Here is a 21,270-nt window from a genome sequence, read left to right as displayed (position 1 = left end):
CAATTATGCAAAGAATTGGATATTAGATGCATCTCGACATAACTGTGAGTCACCTTGAGGATGCCCAATATAATCCAATGAAAGAAACTTTGTATGGAAGAATTTGTAGAGTTATTCTATCTGTCTTTATATTCAGCAAGTGAATCATAAGACAGAATAATGGCTTTGCTTAATGACTTTGGTGTTCACTTAACAACCAACACAAAAGAACATAAGAAAATTAGGTCAGTCACATGACTGACCTTTTTTTATGATGCTTACAACCTATGATTGTAATGGGCAGGTTCCATTATGGTCATAATTTGAGGATTATCTGTACATTCTGTTGATACCCTGTATTCTGAAAACTAGACATGTGGTAATAGCACTTAGACTTATATACTGCTTCAGAGTGCTTTACAGCCCTCTCTGAATGGTTTACAGAGTCAGCCTATTGCTCCCAACAATCTGGGTCCTCATTTTACCCACCCCAGAAGAATGAGTCAACCTTAAGCCTGGTGGGACTTGAACTGCCAAATTGCAGACAGCCGATAGTCAGCAGAAATGGCCTGCAGTACAGCACTCTAACCACTGCGCCACCGAGGCCCAGGGAAGGGGTGAGATCTTCTTTCATTGGGTGTCTGTGGAGATTCTCAGTCGGTCATGGTTGTCCCAAATGTCCTTTTTCAAAAAGCAACTGGACTTTCATTGTTTTCTTTGAAGATTTTTCGCTTCTCAACGAAGAACTGAAGAAGCTTCTTGGATGAGAAGTGAAATATCTTCAAGAAAAAAAGAAAGAAAGTCCAATTTTGAAAAAAAAAAAAAAAAAGCACCTTCGGGACTTTCATTGGGTGTATTCTATCAAAAGGCCAGAATGCATGGGACAGAAGGGCTATTTTCTATGGTCCTTTCCATTCTAGGATACCCCACATTCTAGGATAGACAATCTAGGATATTTCTCTTTTTTCTAGCCAATTAAATGCATAGTTGGCTGAGGAATTCTGGGAGTAGAAGTCCACAATTCATAAAAGGGCCCATAGTTCCCCACCTCTGAGCTAGACAGATTGTGTTACAGAGCAGAAAGTGGAGTATCCTAAAGTGGAAATGAGTATAGAATATACCCCTGGCCTCGGTGGACCCACACATATTCTGTAAAAAGAATCCTGCTTTCTATTTGAAACCAATTTTTATGAAAGGTCATCTCTCAGAAGGCTTAATCAAATGCCATAGCTGGAATTGGTTGATTGATTGACTGATACACTTTATAAGGGTGCCCATGTCATAGCAATGGCATACAAAGCAAAATCTGCAATAATTGCACCAACAATCCAGAAAACAAATGCTGAAGGTCACAATATGATTGCCAACATAGGGTAGAAAAAGCAACATCAATAAAAGCAATCAACCACAGAGTTTTGCCCAACCTCCTGGTTTATATGCCTGGGAAAATACCCAAGTATTTAATGTTAGGCCTAGCACAGTGGAGATCATCCGAATTTCCAGAAAGATCATGTTCAACAGGATAGGTGCTACAACAGGAAAGATATGACAGTAAGATGACATCGCTTGATAGAAGAGATGTGAAACATGTTCTCCCTGGTAGTTCTGATGGAGTGAACAGGAACAATCAGAAATAGGCAGTTCTACAAATAACCTGGTTCTATATCATGTAGGCGTTTATAAGTGACAACCAGCATCCTGAATTGCACTCAGAAGCTCACTGGAAGCCAATGAGCATAGAACTGAATGTCAAGTGTACTGCTTCATTCTGGACCAGCTACAACTTCTGGAGGCTCTTAAAGGGTAGCCCGATGTAAATTCAACAGGTGACTTTGTCATAAATAAGTTCTCCCAGACAGAAGCGGGCACTGTGTTCTTCTGTGTCTTCGTATTTGGTTGAGGAAGGCAACCTACCCTCTAGTTTTCCTCTACAAATTTATCCCTGCTGTCTATTTCTTTATTTTTATTTATTTATTAAATTTCTATTGCCGCCTATTCGCCCATGGGGAATATCCAGATAAAGCCCAACACAAATGACTTTCCAAGCGTGTGGCTAGAGGAGATGGCTGGAATAAAATCTCCACATTTCTTCGGGGAAAGGAGCAACTCCAACAGGATTTCAAGGGCAAGACTTTAGTGACATGCTTCCTGCAAATGCCCCATGGAACTACTTGCCTCTTGATTTCCTTGGAATATTTTTATCAAGGCCTAATATGCAAAGGAGGCAAGAAATTTGTGGAGAAAAGTTCGAACGGTGAAAAACAGGGCACTCATCCCTTCCCTGACCATTTTGTAAATTCTTTACGTATTGTACTCTATCTATGTGCATTCCTCCAAAATAGTCTTCTCATTGGAAAAGGAATTATAAAACAGACCTTGAGTATTAAACCAAACTAGAATTGGTAGAAAAAAAATCTGGAAGAATTAAACTGATTTGCCCGTGTTACGTTCCTGAGCAAAATCTCTTTTGATTGTCCGGTTGCCAGTTGTCTTGCCATTTCTCCTTTTAACATCAATTGCTCAACCCGATACCCTCCTCTTGTAGACCACACATTTCATGCAGCTGTTGTGTGCATAACAGCACATGCGTGTGACATAGGAATGATAGGGATGAGATACATCAGCTTCCCATTCCCATCCTGTTTGAAGTGGCTGAACTATCACTCTGATGGTTTTCTCCCGCAATTTTGATCATCAAAAAAAAGTCTCCCCCATTTGCCGATTCACAAAAGCCACTTCTGATGCTTCCAATGAGTCATTGTAAAATGGTAAAAGAGGCTTTTGATACATCTACTGTAGATGGACAGGAGCTGCTTCCATTACGGGCACTGCTAGGGGAAGTTGTTAGAGTAATTCAAAGCATCAAATCAAGGCAATTACATCTTCCTTCCAGAGATCTATTGTAAGAAACCACTTCAACTTTCTACACTTTTTATGTCTAAGAAGTGTGGCAATGTGACCACATCTAGCCTTGGGTAGCGAATATAAGATGAGCCAACCTCCAGATAGGATTAAACAGGAACATTAAGTTGGAGTATTCCTGTAGATTGGCAATTATATTTTTCATTCCCTCATGGTTTTTTGTTTTTTTACAAACTGGCAACTGCTTCTTGGGTAATTGTTTACCACAAGTCTGTATAGATAGGAAAGAAAGACAGGATTTTGGTGTACATGAAGTTCTTGAATAATGAAGGGGTTGGTACCCATTCCATCTTTCATTGACTAAGTTCATACATCCTGTTAAGGTATTGACGATTTAAGAGCTGACCAGCTGCTGTAAGACTACTGTAAATGCTGATGCAATGAGGATGAGCAGGGTTACTGCCACTTTAAGAAGCTGGCAGACATGACAGGACATCTTGACTCTCAGGCACAACACTATGTTGAGGGAGTTGCTTCTGTCCCGATACCTCACAGCTGCAACACAGATTTTCTTTAATGAAGATTAGAATAAATCCATATTGATATAGAAAATCATCATCACCTCCTTTTAATGACCCCATAATCCCTTGCGGGGTGGAGTCTGGGCAACTGAATGGAGCTAGCAGAGTGTTTAATGGCTGGATGCCTTTCCTGTCACCGATGCGGAATTTTGTTCAGCAGATACATTCTCACTGTGCCCAGAAAGAGAAATATCTGCCCTCTACCTTGGATGGAACTCACAGCCTCCTGCTTGTGAGGTGAGAAGTCCACCTCTAGTCCACCACACCACTCCATGTTGGCGTAGAAGATGTGTCTATACAATCAACATCCCATGTATAAGACATTTCTCTATATTTGAATCAGCAGCTTTTTCTCCTGCCTTTCCAAATCAAGGCATATTTGTCCATTCTCTTCATTGTCTTTTTGTTATCACTTTGGGAGGAATCAGGTCCTCCTTTAAAAAAATGCCCCATTGCTCCCTAACGGGGCTCCTCGGGGCTTGATGTTTTCACCCCTCCTGTTCATTGTCTACATGAAACTTCTGGCAGAGGTCATCTGTTGGTTGGGGTCCAGTATGATCAGTCCACTCAGTCTGTTGAAGCTGTGAAAATTCTGATCTTGTATCTGGAGTTTCTTTAGAAATTAATGGGAAGAATTAGATTCAGGCTCAGTCTGAACAAGACTTAGTAGCACTTTGGATCTGATGATATTTCATCTTGGTTCTTGGATGGAGTTGCATTTCCCCATTGAAAGAGCAGTATGCAATCTGGGAGTCTACCTAGATTTGTGGTACCTGCTCAAGATGCAGTTGGCACCTGTGACCGGGGAGGGGGCTTTATACAGATTCACCTGGTGTGCCAGTTGTCCCCTTTGCTAGAGTAGAATGTCCTTTAGATGGTTGGGCAACTCATTATGGAAATACTGCATTGCACAAGCATTGGTGTGTGTGTCACATTATCCTCATGTATCATCCCTGTTTCTGGGGCTGCATTGGTTGCCACTTGACCCTTGGGTACAATTCAAGACTTGAGTTATTACCTATAAAGCATAGGGGTGTCTAGCATTGGCAACTTTAAGACTTGTGGACTTCAACTCCCAAAATTTCCCAGTCAGCCATGAAGTCTACTAGCCTTAACATTGCCAAGTTAGACACCCCTGACATAGAACCTGGCTATTTGAAGGACTTTCTATCTCTAGTTTCTATTTGTTTACTGAGATTAAGGAGATTGGATAAATTCCAAGTCCTTTAAATTAAACAATACCCTTTATCATGACCAAGCATGTCTTCTCTATCCTTGCCCTTTTGAACAGAATTCCCCCAGAGAATCATATTGTTCTCATTCAACAACTGTTCAAAAGGTCATTAAAATGTTGCTCTGCTTCCAGATCTGGGATTAGGATGGACACCAAACGTTTGTTCATTTTGGCTTAAGCTGTGGTATGTTTAGCTCATTTAGTCTTCCAACATGCATATTGCTTATTGTTTGGGTTTTCTTCTTTATGTATTTAATTCTTTCAGAGTCTTTTAGGAGTTGTGTGGTCTCTAAATCAAATGAATGAATAAATGAACAAACAATAGCAAAACTGTTCAGCGTTGGTACAAATTGTTTTGCAAGTTGCTTGGCATTTTTTGAAGCTTTATTTGCATGCTGTGTTTTGTAAAAGTCATAAAACTCCAGATTTTTCCAGTGAGCCACAAGTTAAAATGAATGACCTGGAATCATGGTGGCTCCATCACTGGAGTGATTGCAAGCGAAGTTGAACAGCCTTTTGTCTGGAATGGCCTCCTTGGGCAGGGGATTAGATTAGAAGACCTCAAGGTCCCTTCCAACCCTATGATTTTATAATATCTCACTATAACATTGACCTCTAACATTCAATGAATCTATGGTACATGAATCAATTCAAGGTCAGGAAAAAAGGGTGTCCCTTGCATTATTTTTCCCCCATTTTCAGCACTGTAATGTCAGGAGTATTTGTTGAGTTCAAAGCACAGAAGTCTTTATTATGGCTACCCATACACAAGAATCTAGTCAACTAATGGTCAAAGCTAAGTTGGCGCTAGATAAAGGTCAACAGAATTTATGGGAGGCTGGACTCGGGTCTCTTGTGGTGATGCAATGACTCCAAACTGCTGATACATTTAACTCCACCTTCCAGCTCAGCCTGCTCTTCTCTTACATGACAGATCTGTTGAATGGTCATACACCCATACTTCAGTTGGCTCCATCATCCCATGGCATTCAAAGACTCCCTCTCCATTCCCCTCTGCAGTGCACGGTGCTTTCTGGCTGTTCTTCCTTCGTCGCCCCCTTCCCTTTAAGCCCAATGTTTAAATGAGGACAGTTGCTTTCTTTTAAAGACGTACAAATAACTTGCCCTCACCTGTCAAGTGTGCCCCTTATATTTTACTGGGCCCATTATGAACGCAATCTGCCTGTCGAGGATTTGCATACTTCCTTTCGGGAGAAATAATGACGGCAATCTCTCTCCCTGCTCTCTCCCATTCGGAGTGTCTCATTTAACTGCACCTGCGAAGCCGACAGGCGGGGAGATGAGAAGTGAAAGAGAGCAGTTGATTAAATCATCATCAAGTTGGGCCTTCGAAAGTCAATCCTGCTTCCCGTCCGCAATGATATCCCTTTATCTTAAAGTAATGAGCTATGGCACTTCTGCATCGGGTAATGTGATAAGTTCTATTAGCACGTTCCATTTGCTTCACAGGCAAGGGCAAGCCATCTCCGCAGTCTTGTATCTCTGCAATCAAAGCAATTGGCTTCCCGGGAGGAGAAGAAAGGAGCAAATGTTCAGGGTGATTTTTTTTTTTTAATGGATCGCAACATGGTGGGAATGGAAGAGAGAGAGAGAGAGAGAAGAAAAAAAATGTCAGTGTGTGTGTGTGTGTGTGTGTGTGTGTGTGTGCATTAGTTTAACCCACCGCATGCTTTGACTTTAAAGGCAACCTCTGTCTTCTTCGAGACCATAGTAAAGTCCATTCTCCAGTTACTACACCGTTTTCTTTCTCGTTTCTTTTCATTTTCCTTCCTCTCCTTGGCATGTGTTGCAACTTTCTATATATAGAGTTACGTTTTGTTTATTGTTGTCTCTCACAAATAGGCAAATAGACATGTCCCAGGATAATGCTGCAGGATCTAACCTGGGTCAATCACCTGGACCAGAAGTTTTGCCTTCAGAGCTTTTGTACCTATGTTGGAGCTCATCTTCAGGAAATCTCTCTCTAGCAGAGTGTGTGCTGTTCTGTGTGTGGTATTTATATGATGCCTGTTATATGTGGCTTTTAGATGCTGATTGGGGTCTGTTGGTGGCTGGCTTTTAAATCATTGGCTATTGTTTGGTTGGGCTGCCCAGTCCTTGTCTTCTTGATAAGCTGGTGGCAGCACTTAGACTTATATACCACTTTATAGTGCTTTACAGCCCTCTCTAAGCAGTTTACAGCCTCTTGCCCCCAACAATTTGGGTCCTCATTTTACCTACCTCAGAAGGATGGAAGGCTGAGTCAACTTTGAGCCTGGTGGGATTTGAACTGCCAAAAGGAGTGGCAAGTTAGCACTCCTGTTGATTGATGAGGGGCCAGTTTCCCAGGCTTCAATCACTTCCCTGGCTGTTTTTGTGCCTGCTCATCCAACAATCTTAGTTGCTGCGAAGTTGAATGTGTGTCCTTGTACATTGCAGTATGAAGCTATCAATGAGTTTAGGTCTCCTCGTCTGACCACTTGCTTGTGTTCTTGAAATCTGGTGATTAACTTCCTCTCTATCAGAGGTGGTATTCAGCCAGTTCTGACCAGTTCTGGAGAACTGGTAGTGGAAATTTTGAGTAGTTTGGAGAACCAGCAAATACCACCCCTGGCCCCGCTCCTATCTATTCTCTGCCTCCCGAGTCCAAGATGATTGGCTTGGTCTTCTTTTGTTGCCCTGCACAGGAGAAGGGAGCTGGAAAGCAGGTTAGTGGAGTGGGAAGGGAATGGGGATTTTACAGTATGCTTCCCCTGCCATGCCAGAGGTGGTATTCAGCAGGTTCTGACCAGTTCTGGAGAACCGGTAGCAGAAATTTTGAGTAGTTTGGAGAACCAGCAAATACCACCTCTGACTCGAAATTTTACAGTATCCTTCTCCTGCCACACCCACCAAACCACGCCCACAGAACCAGTAGTAAAAAAAATTGAACCCCACCACTGGTGGAGAGGGACTGGGGATTTTACAATATCCTTCCTCTGCCACGCCCACTAAGCCACACCACACTATGCCCACCAAGCCACACCCACAGAACCGGTAGTAAAAAAAATTGAATACCACCATTGCTCTCTATGCCTGTCCTACACAGTCATGGGGACAATCCATGCAGGGGAGTCAGTAGATTGTATTGGAAGTATCTCCCAGCAATCTTTACAATGCATAATTTGTCCTTGTATGGTAGCCACTGGGCAGTATGCAGGGGTGGGATTCAAATTTTTTAACAACCCGTTCTGTGGGCGTGGCTTAGTTGGTGGGCATGGCTTGGTAGTCATGGGACTGGTTGGGCATGGCCAACTCAATATCACTCACATCGAGGCACGCATCTCCTCGCCTGGCCTCTCATGATTGTGGGGATGCTGCAATAGTCGTAAGTGTGAAAAATGGCCATAAGTCACTTTTTTCAGTGCCATTGTAACTTTGACTCCACACAAGCAAAGTATCAGCAAAGGAGGGGGGAAAAACTCCAGAGACAGGAAGTCTAATCCTGCCAAGAATGTAATAAGAGTTAATGGAGAGGCAGTTTCTGTAAGCAACACCACAATGTTTCCTTCCTGCCTTCCTTACAGGATTAGGCCAGTAATTTCTTCTAACAACCGGTTCTCCAAACTGCTTAGAATGTTAACAACCAGTTCTAGCAAATAGGTGCAAACCTGTAGAATCCCATCCCTGGCAGTATGTGATGTCCACTTGTAGATCTCGGAAGCTATGTTCTACAGCTTTCAAAATGTTTTTGATGTATGGCAGGGTGTGCTATGTGGTTGGTCTTGTTTTTTGGTTTCTCCTGACTTTCATTCTGGAGTTTCATAGTGTTCCCTATAGAAGATAATATTAGTAGCTCAGGGTTGAAATGTGGGTCCTTGGTGCTCTCTGAACTTGGTCGCTTTCTTGAAGACATTTCATTACCTCTATATTACCTTTCACAATCATCATCAAGATAAATAGAGATTAACACCAGGATTAACACTAGACCAACAATTAAGTAGTTAAAAACATATCCCAATCAAGGAATGATGAAGTCAAATGAACAACTAAGAGTAAACAACAACCTAATCAAGGAACCAACAAGAAAATATCCATTTACACTGACAAGGCAAACCACTAGTATATAAGCAAAGAGCAAACCCCACATCCTTCTAGCACTATCTAGGTGGGTAATGAAATGTCTGCAAGAAAACAGCCATGCTCAGAAAGTCTAGTTCCTAATCCAGCATCTTCACCACTAGACTATGTCAACTCTTATGTTGAGAGAAAGAGACTGACCCAGAGTTACCTAGTGAACTTGCATGGTTAAAAATGGTCTTGTCCCACATATTTCCTAGATACCATACTGGGTCTCAGTTCATAATATTATTATTTTTTTAAAGTCAATTGATAGAATTGTATTCTTAGATTGCATTCCCTTAAAACATTAATTGGAAATTGTTTTAGCTTCCATTTTGGATTCCTACAATACATTGAACTATAGAGTAGGTAAGTAGCATAGACGTTCACAATGTACTAAATCCCAAACATGAAACAAAAAGAATGACAAATCAAGATGAAGACCAACTGAGCTTTGCATTGAGTGAAAAGTTACAAGATTGTAGGTGTGATACAGGGCCATCTTCCTTTTGTACAGACATGCTTCAACTTGACATGATGTTGCTGTTTTGTCTATAGAAGAATTGATCCCCATTACCTGAAATCTCAGGAATAGCAGGAATGATGAGCTGAAATCAGGACTATCATATATTGTTCGATTTTGTACACTGGTTTCTCAATTACTTTTGTTGGATGAAAACAAAAATGGCAAGGTGACAATCAATGATGAAGATATCATTGAATCATGCCCAACTCTTGGCAATTCTGTGGATCAAGTCTCTCCACATCTTCTGATCTTATACTGTTTCTTTGAATTGTTCTATGCTCTGGCTAGTGTCAGCTTTGATGGTATCCAGCCACTCTGTTCTTTGGCAGCCTTTTGTCACTAACTCTTTCCAACATAACTGATTTCTCCATTCCCCCTACCTGACATGGTCCAAAAAGATGATAATCACAACCATGCAGTCGAAGCTTCCCTTCTTTTAATCCCCTCCCAAGATCAGATCTGCTCCCATCCTTTTAGCCTTTGAAGATATGGCCCTGCCAACTGGCTTGGGACCCTAATAGGGATGCAGCCCATTAGAGGCAGCTGATGGAATAGAGAACAGCCCACCTCCTCTCTGTGTGCACTTTGCTCCCCTTCCTCTCCCATCCTGCTTAATTTTATTTTAATTGAATTTTTAAATTTAGGACTTTTATTTCTTTCTTTTATCGATTAGACAAACACAAAAAAGACAAGAACATAAAAAACAATGAACATCCTCCTAACCCACATAGTTGTCTTACATTGCTGGGTCACATATAAAAATAGTACATATTTACATTCTATATACATAGTATATAATATCTACATATAATCATTTCTTATTATTCCGATCCTTCCTCTTTTCTAAAAAACAATAAAACTTATCCCATACTTTGTAATAATCCAATTCATCCTTATTTTTTAATTCTTTGGTCAATTTGTCCATTTCTACGCACATCCAAATTTTATTTCTTGTTTTACTGTTTATTTTGCATTTTATTCAGTGTCTGTAAGCTGCCTAGAATCACCTTTGATGAGAGAGACGGCATACAAGTTTGATAAATAAATAAATGTGCTTCATTGCATGTAAAAAGGGGCCTAGCTTTGATCATGTGGTTGTGACCATGATCTTGACTTTTTTTTTGACACGCTCATACACTCACATACACACTCTTTTGGGTTTCCTTGATTGATGGCTTTGTTCACTCCCTCACCACATATTCTGTATAAAATGCCAATACAGACGTGACTTCTGCAGCTAATGATATAATGCTCCAAAGGCATACCACGTAGAACATTATTCTAGCTATTAAAATAAAAATAAAAATTGTGCAGCAGCTGAACTATCTCCAAGGAAGAAAAATGAAAAATTACTTTTGAATACGAATATGTTTGTGAAAATGAAACCATGTCTTACGAGCCCCAAATGACATTTTGCTACTGTAGTTTGGTAGTGAACACATAATGGTCTGGAGATGGAAAAGGAAGCAAATATAAATATTGCATTGCTTCCTAATGCTTTGTATTTTTTTGTTAGTCAGTGCATTATGAATATGAAATTTAGCTTGATGTGTTGCCATTAGCCATTTACCAATAGCTAGGTCTATGGCCTTTGAAGGCCACATTTAGAGGTTTAAAAGTATGCGATGGGCATTGTCAAAAAAAGGCTGTTATGGATTATGGAGTGTGTGGGAGGCAGGTTTCCCATTCATAGAATGGCTGCCAAGCACAAAAGGCACCATTCCTAGAAAGCACATGGATGATGCTAAAATCCAGTCTGGACTCGCCGTTCCTTTTCCAAAGATGTAATTAGATGGCAATGCTGTAGTCTCCATCCAAACTACTGCTGTTGTTTGTCCCAATTGCTGTCATTTTCTTTATTTTATTGTGAGAGGAAGAGGGGGGAGAGGGAGAGGGAGAGGGAGGAAGGGGAGGAGGAGGAGGAGAAGGAGAAAGAGAAGAAGAAGAGGAGGGGGGGAGAAGAAGAGGAGGAGGAGGGTGGGGAGGGGGAGGAGAAGGAGGAGGAGGAAGGAGGAAGAAGGAAGAAAAAGAAGAAGAAAGTTGTTGTTGTTTCTGCCACATGAGGAATCCTCACCAAACTGGGAAATATATTGTTTTTAAACCTTCATGGAATCATTGGGATGAATGAAGCATCTTGGATGAGAAGTGAAACATCTTCAAGAAAAAAACAAAGAAAGTCCAGTTACCTTTTGAAAAAGCATCTTTGGGACTTCTTAGCATTTGTACCTTTCATTCGAATTTGTTCCTTCCTTTGATTCTGCTAACCTATTTCTTTTCCATTGTGCAAGGTATTGACCATTGTAACAATTCCAGTATTAACTATAAGTCTTGGCGAATGGCGCTGCTGTCTTTCAACTTCCAACACCCACACCCCACCTGCTTCCTCCTGCTTCCTTTTGCTTCTTTCTGCCTGGGAACTGGGAACAATCCTGGGGATAGTGATGGCTAAGATAATACTAACAAAAATCATCCGATACACGTCTCTTGGGGAGCTATTTTAGCTGATGAAAATGCCATTAATCAACAAAGAAGGGCATTCCTGTATGATCCCTAGAAAAAGGCAAAAGAGAAATGCCATATCCCAAAGGCTTCGTAGAAGAAGGTCACGCTCAATGAATTAGGCCAGGATAAAGGTTGCATTGAAATAAAATGAGGCAATGGGCTTCATGGAGGGAGGAATAGGGAGGCAGAAGGAAGAAGAGATTGCAAACGGGATCTTACATGATTAAATGTAATAATAAATGAAAATAAATAAATGGATTCAACCAGGCAGGCTTTTTGTAGGATCAACCTTACTACATTAATGCAGGAAATTGGCATGTGGAATTTTCTCCCTGCTTTCAAACTGAACTGAACTGAATTCTTTATTGGCCAATTTTGATTAGACACATAAGGAATTTGTCTTGGTGCAAATGATCTCAGTGTACATAAAAGAAATGATACATTCATCAAGAATCATCAGGCGCAACACTTATTGATAGTCATAGGGTACAATAAGCAATCAAATCATACTAGGAAACAATCAATATAAATCGTAAAGATACAAGCGACAAAGTTACAGTCATACAGTCACAAGTGGGAGGGGATGGGTGATGAGTGATAAGAAGAATAATAGTAATAGTAGTGCAGTCTTTGTAAATATTTGGACAGTGTAGAGGGAATTATTTGTTTAGCAGAGTGATGGCGTTCGGGAAAAAAACTGTCCTTGTGTCTGGTTGTTCTGGTGTGCAGTGCTCTATAGCATCGTTTTGAGGGTAGGAGTTGAAACAGTTTATGTCCAGGGTGTGAGGGGTCTATAAATATTTTAACAGTCCTCTTTTTGACTCATGCAGTATACAGGTCCTCCACGGAAGGCAGGCTGGTAGTAATTGTTTTTTCTGCAGTCCTAATTACTCTCTGGAGTCTATGTCTGTCTTGTTGGGTTGCAGAACCAAGCCAGACAGTTATAGAGGTGCAGATGACAGACTCAATAATTCCTCTGTATCAGCAGCTCCTTGGGCAGTTTGAGCTTTCTGAGTTGGCACAGAAAGAACATAATTTCAGTGGTGAAGCCATTTTTTTTCCTCCTTGTTTCAGAAGAAGGAGATCGGACGGTGCTGCTCCAACTTCATTTTTGCCCTCTTCCTAAACTGTCAGCTTGTCCTAGGAAGAAGAGATGCAGGAGGATATTGTTAGCAACTCAGAAAGGCATTCCAGGAGGTTGGCCAGGGTTTGCCCTGGAGTCTCTTTACGTTTCTTGTAGAGCGAGAAGGAGAAGGAGGCAAAGATACATTAACAGCATACTCCCAGCTGGAGAAGATGCCAGATGTCAACAATAAATGGATTTGAAATATGAAAGTGGGACTTTTTTCCTTGCAAGATACACTGAAATGTGTGCGGCTTCAGAGGCTAGTTTTCTCATCCTTGGAGAGGCCAGCTTCAGTTCATATGGCAAAACATGCAGTTAACCAGAAGTTCAGCCAGCTCAGATTTTAGCCAGAAATTCACAAGACAGCAAAATAAACTTTTGCCCAGCTAAACTGAAATCACTTCAACTGAAGATAGAAGAAACAGAAGAATCGGGGAATTCTTCATTCTTTCAAGACCCAAACTCGAAATGAGAAGAAATTTTCTGACTACGAAAGCTATTAAGTAGTACACCAAGTCTCCTTCCTGAAGTTGTGCAGGCTTCATCTCTAGAGGTTTCAAGGAAAAGTTGGACATTTTTTTCTGGAATGGTCTAAGACAGGGGTGTCAAACTTGATTTCATTGAGGGCCACATCAAGAAGTTCTATAGAGGGGCACACAACTTCGTTTATGCAATATTTCATTGGATGGTGCCTAAATTAATTGAAGAGGTATCAGTGCATTGCCAGCAACAGCCTTTCTGATTTATATAAACAATTTATATGGCCACCCATCTCACACAAGTGATTCTAAACAGGCCATTTGCGGTCATAGTTTCTACAACAGTGTGGTGTTGCCATAAAAATGTGGGAGTTGAACCAGGAAAAGTGAAGTTCAAGTCACCATTCCATTATGGATCTAATCTGTTGACTTTGTGAGCCCCTTTCTCCTCCAAGCTGATCTACTCTTCAGAGATATGGAATATCATTAATAGAGACCATCCACTTCCCAGTGTACTCCTCGTTATTCTGTGTGAAAAAGCAAAAAAAATCTAGTAAATCAACAAGACAAACACAGACTCCAGAGAGCAATTAGGACTTCAGAAAAAACAATTGCTACCAACCTGCCTTCCATTGAGGACCTGTATATGGCACAAGTCAAAAAGAGGGCTGTGAAAATATTGACAGACCTCTCACATCCTGGACATAAACTGTTTCAACTCCTTCCCTCAAAACGATGCTATAGAGCTCTGCACACCAGAACAACTAGACCCAGGGACAGTTTTTCCCCAAATGCCATCACTCTGCTAAACAAATAATTCCCTCAACACTGTCCAACTATTTACAAAGTCTGCATTACTATTACTATTAATCTTCTCGTCACTCCTTATCACCCATCCCCTCCCAATTGGGACTGTATGAATTGTAACTTTATGGCTTCTGGCCTTATGATTTTTTAAATTGACTGTTTCCTAGTATGATTTGATTGCTTATTTGTACTCTATGACTATATTAAGTGATGTACCTTATGATTCTTGATGAATCTTTCCTTTTTATGTACACCAAGAGCATATGTACCAAGACAAATCCCTTGTGTGCTATAAAGAATTCATTCGTTCATTCATTCGTTCATTCATTCATTCATTCATTCATTCATTCATTCATTTATTCATTCATCTATCTTTTGGCTTTGCCAGCCCCTTTCTCCTCCAAGCTGAACTATTCTTCAGGGATATGGAATAACATTAACAGAGACCATCCACTTCCCAGTGTACTCCTTGTGTGTGAAAAAAGCAAAAAAAAAAACAGTAAATCAACAAGTAGTTCTTGATGATGTCCAACAATTCCCAACTTTATTATTTCGATTAAATTACAAATGATTTTTTTAATGACACGACAACCCTTACAATCTGTGTTCTTGGAACTCATAATATATGGCCAGGTCATTGAACACAATTGTTGAATGGCACCTGCTGCCTGAAAAGATTGCCCACCCTGGAATTTAAGTGAGGTTATTGTCACTAGTATTGGGACGCAGCGGCTCAGTGGCTAAGACACTGAGCTTGTCGATCAGAAAGGTCAGCAGTTTGGAGGTTTGAATTTTTTCGACACCATTGTAACTTCAAACGGTCACTAAATGAACTGTTGTAAGTACAGGACTACCTGTATTTAATTGATATTGTTGTAGAACATATGATTTGGATTCTGTAGCAATTTGAAATGTAATTTGGCAAAATCTACACTAGCAGCCGCCAACCAGTGGGCCTCAAGAAAATTTTGGTGGGCCGCAGAAAAATCTCACCCCCAGAGCACCCCACCAAAGCAATTAATCCAGGCTGCACAGAAACACAATGCTGCACTGCCCACATGGCCTGCGGGAACCCTCCCCACCCACTCACTCCTTCCCCAATAAACTTGCCTGCTAAATTGCTATTTTTCCTTTTTCCGACCATCAGCTGTTCTGCTGGGTCGGGAGATTTAGATTAGCTAGGAAGCAGGAAATGGTTGGATTTCTTGCTTTCTAGCTAGTCTTTAGATCTTCAGCTCTGCTTTTAAGCACAGCCGAACCTCCCTTAGGACTGAAGGTTCTATTATTCAGTGCAGGCTCATGGCAAGAAAATTTTCTGTGACAGACTGAGCTAGCCAATGGCAGATAGATAGATCACTGAATGATTCTGTGAGCAACTCAATCTGCCTGCCTGTTTTGCCTGATTTGGGGTAAAAGTTGCTCTTTTTTAATAAAAAAATCAATATTTACATACAGGTGAAACTCGAAAAATTAGAATATCATGCAAAAGTTCATTTATTTCAGTAATGCAAATTAAAAGGTGAACTTAATATATGAGATAGACTCATTACATGCAAAGCAAGATAGTTCAAGCCGTGATGTGTCATAATTGAGATGATTATGGCTTACAGCTCATGAAAACCCCAAATCCACAATCTCAGAAAATTAGAATATTGTGCAAAGGTTCAATATTCTAGCTCAAAGTGTCCCACTCTAATCAGCTAATTAAGCCATAACACCTGCAAAGGGTTCCTGAGCCTTTAAATGGTCTCTCAGTCAGGTTCAGTAGGAATCACAATCATGGGAAAGACTGCTGACCTGACAGTTGTGCAGAAGACCATCATTGACACCCTCCATGAGCCTCAAAAGGTAATTGCAAAAGAAGTTGGATGTTCCCAAAGTGCTGTATCAAAGCACATTAATAGAAAGTTATGTGGAAGGGAAAAGTGTGGAAGAAAAAGGTGCACAAGCAGCAAGGATGACTGCAGCCTGGAAAGGATTGTCAGGAAAAGACCATTCAAAGGTGTTGGGGACTTTCACAAGGAGTGGACTGAGACTGGAGTCAGTGCATCAAGAGCCACCACACACAGACGGATCCTGGACATGGGCTTCAAATGTCATATTCCTCTTGTCAAGCCGCTTCCGAACAACAAACGTCAGAAGCGTCTTACCTGGGCTAAAGAAAAACAGACCTTGTTTGTTGCTCAGTGGTCCAAAGTCCCCTTTTCTGATGAGAGCAACTTTTGCATCTCATTTGGAAACTAAGGACCCAGAGTCTGGAGGAAGAATGGAGAGGCACACACTGCAAGATGCTTGAAGTTCAGTGTGAAGTTTTTACAGTCCGGGTTGATTTGGGGAGCCATGTCATCTGCTGGTTTTGCTCCACTGTGCTTCATTAAGTCCAGGGTCAACACAGCCATCTACCAGGAGATATTGGAGCACTTCATCTTCCTTCCGCAGATGAGCTGACTTCATTTTCCAGCAGGACTTGGCACCTGCCCACACTGCCAAAAGCATCAAAACCTGGTTCAATGACCATGGGATTATTGTGCTTGATTGGCCAGCAAACTTGCCTGACCTGAACCCCATAGAGAATCTATGGGGCATTGCCAAGAGAAATATGAGAGACATGAGACCGAACAATGCAGAAGACCTGAAGGCCGCTATTGAAGCATCCTGGTCTTCCATAACACCTCAGCAGTGCCACAGGTTGATAGCTTCCATGCCACGCCACATTGAGGCAGTAATTGCTTCAAAAGGGGCCCAAACCAAGTATTAAGTACATATGCATGCTTATACTTTTCAGAGGTCCGATATTGTTCTATTTACAATCCTTGTTTTATTGATTGCAGGTAATATTTTAATTTTCTGAGATTGTGGATTTGGGGTTTTCATGAGCTGTAAGCCATAATCATCACAATTGTGACAAATCACAGCTTGAACTATCTTGCTTTGCATGTAATGAGTCTATCTCATATATTAGTTTCACTTTTTAAGTTGCTGTCTGTCTGTCTGTCTGTCAATGAAGATTCTCAGTCATCCAGGTCACAGTTATCCCAAAAAGTGCTTTTTTCAAAAGGCAACTGCACTTTCTTGTTTTTCTTTGAAGACGATTTGCTTCTCATCCAAGAAGCTTGACTGAAGAAGCTTCTTGGCTGAGAAATGAAACATCTTCAAGGAAAAACAAAGAAAGTCCAGTTGCCTTTTGAAAAAGCACCTTTGGGACTCTCTCCCTCCCTCTTTCTCTCTCTCTTCCCCCCTTCTCTCCATCTCTGGCTCCCTCCCTCCCTCTCTCTCTTTCTCTCCCCCTCTCTCCCCCACTCTCCATCTCTCTCTCTCCCTCCCTCCCTCTCTCCCTCCCCTCCCTCCATCTCTCTCTCCCCCACTCTCCATCTCTCTCTCTCCCTCCCTCCCTCTCTCCCTTCTCCTCCCTTCATCTCTCTCTCCCCCTCTCTCCATCTCTCCCTCCATCTCTCTCTCTCCCCCTCTCTCCATCTCTCTCTCCATCTCTCTCTCTCTCTATCACACACACACACACACACACACACACACACACACACACACACACACACACACACACACGCCAAGATACCCTTGCCTATTTCCCTTTAAAATCAGCTTGGCACCAGTTCTGATTCCATAATGGAAACCAGTCGGCCTGGGTCCTTTGCCATATGCTTAGCTCTGGAGAGAAGGTGCTGCTGGGTATGGCAGTAATGATTTGATGGAAGAATTAAGTGGACCTTGAAATTAGAACTGGACTGTCAGAAAAAGCAGGAAAGCATAATATATTGGCAGTGGAAACGGTGGTTCCTGGGGATTGTATTGCTTCCAGCCTTCTCTGCAGCATCACTGCAGTGCAAGATAACATCGCATGCAAAAATTCAGATGGTGTTGATTAGCTTCACAGTGAGATCTAATGAGTTATGGGTTGGGTGGATGGCAGGGGAAAAAAATAAAAGACACTCGCTCCTTTCCCCCAGTTAAAGCTGTGCAGCTCAGAACACAACACAGACTGACACACTCACCAAGACGTACAAGCTGGCAGAACAACAAGGCAGCGATTTAATGTCATGGCCAAGAATTCTAGGAAGAGACATCGCTTAATTTTAAAGCAGTTGGATTGCCTTTGGAAGGTCCTAATATCCTAGGGAAATGATAAGTCAGTCCTGGGGAAAATATTTTCATGGCTCCTGAAATGTCCCAATATTACATTATCAACATTCAACAGCCGACCGCTGCTTAAAGCAAAGCGATCGCTTGCCAATAAAAGGAATTAGGACTGATTAAAAAAAAAAAAGACCACCTCATAATGCCAAATATAATTTTATAAGCAAAAAGGCGATGACATTCCCTCTCGCTTCCAGCTCCTACTCCTCTGCAGGTGGAGCAATTAGAAATTAATGTGCTCTTGCAATCTACAAAAAAAAAAAAAAAAAAAGGCCAGCCTGGAATTACTGAAGTAGGTAGATAACAGAATAAGAGAGTCCAAAGGGACCTTGGAGAACTTCTGATCCAATCATTGGCTCCAGCAGGAAACACTCTACCATTTCAGATAATTCCAATCTCTTCTTAAAAGCCTCCATTGTTGAAGCCATCTGAAGGCAAGCCGTTCCATTGATTAATTGTTCTAACTCTCAGGAAATTTCTCCTTAATTCTAGGTTCGATCTCTCCTTGGTCCATTCCTTCTTGTTCTGTCTTCAGATGCTTTGGAGTTGACCCCCTCTTCTTTATGGCAACCCCCTAGATCAGGGGTCTTCAAACTTGACAGCTTTAAGACTTGTGGACTTCAACTTGTGGACTTCATTTCTCCTCCAGTCATGTTAGTTCAGGAATTCTGGGAGTTGAAGTCCACAAGTCTTAAACTTGCCAAGTTTGAAGGCCCTTGTCTTAAATATTGGAACATTGCTATCATGTCACCCCAGTCCTTCTTTTCATTAAACATACCGAATTTCTACAACTGATCGGTGATAAGACTTGATGGCTGTGTTCATACAACTTGTTTATATTCAGCCAAAATGGGTTTACATATTTTGACATTCTGGAGGTGGTATATGAACCAGACCATCATGTCTAGCTAATGAGATTGTTTACAGCATTTTGCATATTATGTTACTGTTTTTATTTTGCTCTGCTTTATTTTAATCCTCTCTATAGCACCCAACATCATTGCTTTGCCATGGGAATCTGTGTACACTGAATGAATGAATGAGTAAGTGAATGAGTGAGTGAGTGAGCAGATTTATTTATTTCAGCACTTAATATGTAATGGTGTGTTTTGTTGAACTGGGTTAGAGGCATCATACTGAAACTTGCAGAGGCATTCACAGTTGAGTTCAAAAAGTAAAGTTGAAGTCATAATCCCAGTTCATGAGCAAAGCTGATGATCCAGACTATGGTACTATGGGCAAGACAGTAGCCGAGGGAGTCAGCATTATCCAAAGACAATTTCCATGATCATGTGGCCAGCATGACTATACGCCAAAGGTGCACAGAACACTGGTTACCTGTCCACTAAACTGGTACCTATTTACCTACTCACATTTGCAGGTTTTCAAATTGCTAGGTGGGTAGCAGATGGGGCAAGAAATGGGCACTGGATGTTTTTCTGTGCTATATATGAGTGTGGATGTGGATATATGCATAATGGTTACCTTTTGAGAGCTGAATGCAATGACATTTCATTTTAAAGTACGCTGATTAGTATCCATTTCAAGTGACAACAAAGCATTCTGTTCTGTTCTGTTCTGTTCTGTTCTGTTCTGCTCTGCTCCATTCCATTCCGGATTGTTGGGGGAAATAGGCTGACTCTGTAAACCACTTAGAGAGGGCTGTAAAGCACTGTGAAGCGGTATATAAGTCTAAGAGTTATTGCCAGTGCTATTGTTATCCTTATTCTTGCACCATTAAACTGGGAAGGATCCTCCACGCTATTGTAGAATTGTAGAAGGGCGCTTCCTTTTTCTCTCACTTAAAAATAACTAATCATGTATTGGGGTTTCTGCAGGATTGATAAGGAGGCTTAGGGATCTCTTTAGGAATTCTATGAAGCCTTGTTTAATGACTCCCTTTCCACGTAACTGTGTATATCTCATATATTGCTCTTGGAAATGAATGGATGGATGAATCAGTCGCTCACCTTAAATTATCCCGTAACCATATTAATTGGAGCAGTGTTTTATACTTGTCATTATTTGAAATGATAAAATCATTAAACAGTCTCTGTTGCAGCCCAATTGATATGCATCCTAAAACCAGTTATAGGTAGTCCTCGACGCACGGCAGCTCATTTAATGACCATTGAAAGTTATTGCAGAATGCCAATGGTCACGTGATCAAACTTCAGACGCTTGCCAACCGACTCATATTTGTGATGGTTGCTATGTCCCTGGTGATCCACTTTTGCGACCTTCTGACAAGCGACGTTAATGGGGAAGTCAGATTCCCTTAACAATCGGGTTACTAACTTCAACAATTGCAGTGATTCACTTAACAACGATGGCAAGAAAGGTTGTAAAATGGGGCAAAACTCACTTAACAATGATGGTTGTAAGTCGAGAACTACCAGTAAAGATTTACCATTTACGACAGTGAACTTTCCTCCTATCTGCTATAGAAAATGTAGAGTCCAATCCCCTTTAGGTTGAATTCAATTCCGGGATTTTTATGAACACAACTATGCAGTTTTCTTTGCAATACTGTGTTGTTTGGTGTTGCCTTCTTCCAGGGTGTTGTTTGTTGACTTTTCAAGCTAATCTGCAGCCTTGGCGTTCCCTGATAATCTCCCATCCAAATACTAACTAGGCCTGAATCTGCTTAGCTTTCATGCCCAGACAAGGTCAGTTAGATGCTGAGATTTCTCCTAGTCTGGCTAACTTGGCCAAAATGTAGGGAAAATATTGACCTTGAATAGAGGACAAACTTGTTCCATGTAATTGAGGTTGTATTTGATATTATTCAGACATGCTGTGTTCCTCCACTGGGTGGGCCATTTTCAACCCTGCAGAAAAAAAAACTTGAATGTGTTCTGGAAGATTATACCTCTGTAGGTTACACCCTTGAAATGAATTTTCTTTTGACACAGAACACTTTC

The 21,270-nt window shown here is 41.2% G+C and overlaps 1 protein-coding gene across 8 annotated transcripts in view; it reads left to right on the top strand.

The window, feature by feature from the left end:
• Window positions 1-21,270, top strand: part of AUTS2 (activator of transcription and developmental regulator AUTS2) — a 983,444-nt gene that overhangs the window by 654,842 nt on the left and 307,332 nt on the right. The gene's annotated exons all lie outside the window — the stretch shown is intronic.

This window comes from Pseudonaja textilis, chromosome 1 (genome assembly GCF_049901715.1).
Source record: "Pseudonaja textilis isolate UNSWEBS1 chromosome 1, rPseTex1.2, whole genome shotgun sequence".
Taxonomy (NCBI): domain Eukaryota; kingdom Metazoa; phylum Chordata; class Lepidosauria; order Squamata; family Elapidae; genus Pseudonaja; species Pseudonaja textilis.
The sequence above is the reverse complement of the archived record's forward strand: the minus strand, read 5'-3'. Positions and strand labels throughout refer to the sequence as shown.